Raw genomic sequence first — 4,265 nt, forward strand, 5'->3', positions numbered from 1 at the left:
TTAAAAATGCATCTATTTTCCTGCTTAGGTCATCAGTTCCATGAAGACAGGGATTCTCATCTATTTTGTTCACTGATGTCTGTATCCCCAGCACCTAAAACCTTGCCTGGCACATAGCGGGTACTCAAGGTTTGCCAAATAAATAATAAGTAACTCAATAATGTAATTTATTATCTTTATTTTACACTTTCAACCCCTATGGCTTTCAGCCCATGTACCTCCATTCCTAATACAAAACAGTCTTTCACAGAAGTCCTACCTTTAATCTTGTACCTGGATTTGGTTCTTCCTGGTTTTAACCCTGATCCTCTAACCAGCCTAATGGTAATCTTGGTCCCTCTGTCTACTGTCTGTCAGCTTCTTAGCACCTTCTCTTCTACTCTCTCCTCCCTCCCCACTTCCTCTTCTCTCTCCCTAATCATCCCAGCTTCCCTTGTCCAGGGATCACCACCCTGTTCAGTGTACCAGTTACTCACCTTTAGTGACCCCTCTGGTTGCCCAGATTTTTGCCTTGCACGAGGTGCTCCAGTTTGCCTTAGAGACCCCCAGGAGACCCCTATGAGGCAGATCAAGCACTTAGTAGTATCCCTATTTTTAAACTGAGAACCTGAGGGTCCTCTGAATGGCTCAGTCAATTAAGCATCTGCCTTCAGCTCAGGTCATGATCCCAGGATCCTGGGATTGAGTCCCGCATCAGGCTCCTCCCTCAGTAGGGGAGTCTGCTTCTTCCTCTCCTTCTGCTCCTCCCCCTGCTTCTCCTCCTACTTGTTCTTTCTCTCTTTCTTTTGTTCTCAAATAAATAAATAAAATCTTTTAAAAAATTAAAAATAAATAAAATTAAAATAAAATAAAATGAGAACCCAAGTCCTGAACAGCTTCCTGGCACTGCCTGCAAGGCCCACAGCTTGTTAATGGTGGCACTGTAACTGGAAGCCACATCTTCTGTCTCCAAATGGGCGCAAATCCTATGAAAACAGCTTTTAGTTTTTTGTTTGCATGAGAACAACTCTATCACACTGTCTGGAATGCCTTCCCAAATTTCCAGTCATTTCCTTGACCAAACTACGCATTTCTTACAGTATTAGTCAACTTTTGATAAACAAATTCTGTACCAAATGCTGTGTTATAAATATGCATTATTCTTTTAACCTTCACCCTTCCCTGAAACTCAGAGAAGTTAACAAACTTCCCCAAGGTCACCTGGCTAACAAATAGTAGGGCTAGAATTCAAACCCAGGTTTTTAAAACTACACATTACAACCCCCTTTCATAAGGAAACCCACCACAAAGAAAACCAAAACTAGTTAAAAGGAAGGGCAACCATGGAGTTCTTCTCCACTCGATGGTGAGACTGCTATGCGTTGGTCCTCATTCCTCTTTTTTCTGAAATAGGGACCCTGAGGGCTCTTAGACTAGAATCCTGAATTTTGGTTCTCCACACTTCCTGTTGGGCTCCTCCTTCAACCTCTCCTCTTCCACCTTTTTTCTACCTCTTGAGCTGAGCCCTTCCCTCCTCTCTTCTTGTCCTCCCCTATACCCTAAAACCAGGTCTTTCTTCCTTTTCATGCTTCTCTGGAGCAGAAGAAGCCTGCAGCCCTCCCTCCCCCAAGCAGAGCAAGAATAGCTCATAGCTGGATAAAAGCTCTGAGTTCTGAGCCACAATCATTATTTCCCTTGAACTTGTCGTGTCTTTTCTTTCAAATGATCCCTATTCATCACCCTCTGTAGCTTGCCCCTCAGTCCTCACACATATGGCTCAGCAGCTTTCTTCTAATGACCCTTTCTTAGACATCTTCATAGAGGGACTTGTTTTCCAAGCTGCCATTAGAGCCCCCTCCCAGCCATCTCCCAGTCTGCAGATCGCAGAGTTCATTACTGAGCCTACTGCAGCTCTCAACAACTGGACACTTAATGGAGATGTATCTGTCCCCTGGGAGGGCTCTAAAAGCAGCACACATCAGTAAATAGTTTCTTCTTGCTGTTTTTTCCAAGGTAGGCTTGAACTGGTGAAAGAGAGGAGGAATACTCTTCTAATTATGTCTTAAACAAACAAACAAAAAAAAACTTGTTCTAGAAAAATGCAAGGAAGGAGGTAGAATTTCTTCTATTCCTAATTAAGTTTCCATCACCAGATGGGGGAGGAGAAATGGATTGAAAAGGCATAAAGACGCTAACATAAGGAGTCAACAAAGTCTTACTTCATTACAAAACATTTACATCAGCATTCTCTCTACTCTCTGTTCAATTGATTTGCACACTTAGTTGCACACATGTTTGAATTAGTCTGGACCTTTCTTTCAGGCCAAATTCTATTTAATTCTCCTTTAGATGACATATATTGCCTTATGTATTCCTCTAAATTATCTTGCCTGATTTAATCCTCCTCTCCGCCTATCACTCCTGATTTGGCCCCCATTATAATCCTTAATGAGAGGAATTAGTGTATGTCAGTTGGGAATGGTGGGAGGGGGACAATTAGTTGGAAAAGAAGCAACAAAGGCAAATGAGGATGGCTAGGGACACTGCTTCTCTCAGAAGCCGGGAAGTATCACTCTGTCTGTCAGACAAAGAGCTCTTTCCTAAGGATGCCAGAGCTAATGGACTATTTTGTTTAAGTTTTTTTTTTTTTTTTTTTTTTTTTTTTTACTGATTCTAATGGACTATTTCTTACTGAATATTGTTTCCTGCTACACTCTAAAAGAAACCACAAAGGAGGACTGCTCTCACAACCCACAATTTACATTTCCTTCCTGAAGCATCTGTTCTCCCAGGCACCCTTTGCAGGGCATGAAACCTGCATTCCATATTTACCCTGTACGTGGTACTGCTCTCAGCACCAGCACTTACTTAATCTAACTCGATTCTAGAAACAACTGTATTGTTATGGTGGTAGAGTTAGAAAGGTTGACCAGGTATTTGGTAAACCAAACCATTTCCTTTTACTACTAGACACACAGCTGGACTACATTTCCCAGCTTCCCCTGCTGTTAATTGGATGCAGCCATGTGACTGGGTTCTGCCCAGTGGAATGTGGGCAAAGCAGATGTGGTCATTTCCTGGCCTGGGCCATAGGACTGCACAAAACTTAATACTCTCTCTCCATTCCCTATCTTTTGGCCCAAAAGGGGAGAACTCTGTGACTGCTGGGTGGAGGAGGTTCAGGAAGCCATAAAATGGAGGAATAGTTGGAGAAGAGGTATGGGGAAGAGCCACTTGAGCAGGAACAGCCATGTTGGACTGTAGGACAAGTAAGGCATAGCCTATGTTGGGTTAAACTGCCAAACTTTTGGTTACATCTATTATAGCCTGACTGAAACATCCTCCATCCTGTAGATTATGGAATTGAGACATAATGAATTTATGTGACTTTCCCAAAGCCAAATGCCTGTTAAATGGCAGAGCTGACATTCATAGTCAGATTTTCTGACTAAAACCAATGCTTTTGTCACTATACCACAGCTGCTGCATAATTGCTTCTGCTACTACCTTCAAAGAAGCAACAAATCTGCTGAGACAAGTGATCATTTTCTACAAATGCATTCAGCATTCACTGATGCTGTCATAATTAGGACCTTCATGCAGATGATGGGGGAAAGAGCCTGAAAGCATGGAGGTACTCAGGGCCAGGTCCTGGGCCTAATATGGGAAAAGATGCTGCAAAGTCATCTTTGAGGACCTCAAAACAGCCTTAGCCAACAGAAGGCTACAAGCTTACCCTAGGAAGGCTGACAACAAAAGTAGAAAATGAATGCATTAAATTCACACTAGAAAAAGGAAAACCGGGGCACCTGGGTGTCTCAGCCGGTTAAGCATCTGCCTTCGGCTCAGGTCATGATCTCTGGGTCCTGGATCAAGTCCCATGCTGGGCTTTCAGCTCAGTGTGGTGTCTGATTCTCTCTCTTTCTTTCCCTCTGCCCCTCCCACCTGCTGTGCTCTCTCTCTGTCTCTCCCTCTCTCTCTTTTTCAAATAAATAAATAAAATCATAAAAAAAAAGAAAAGGTCAGGTGTCATCTCTTTATCCACTCTGAGATTAATACCCCTCCTCTGTACCCCAGTCCTTTTTGCATACCTGCATCAATTGCTCATTCCTGCCTCCAACTTTTGACTATGTACTGTGCACCTTTGACTTCCCAGCACCTAGCAAAGCACATGGGACATAGTAAGAGCTCAATAAACACTGAATAAGTAAGTACATGGGTAGATGATTAAATAAGCAGAATCTTAGATGAAAAAAAAAGTCACTCGGCACCATAGTAAACAGAGT

Source organism: Mustela putorius, unplaced genomic scaffold (genome assembly GCF_011764305.1).
Source record: "Mustela putorius furo isolate JIRA1106 unplaced genomic scaffold, ASM1176430v1.1 tig00003988_pilon_pilon_pilon, whole genome shotgun sequence".
Lineage (NCBI taxonomy): Eukaryota > Metazoa > Chordata > Mammalia > Carnivora > Mustelidae > Mustela > Mustela putorius.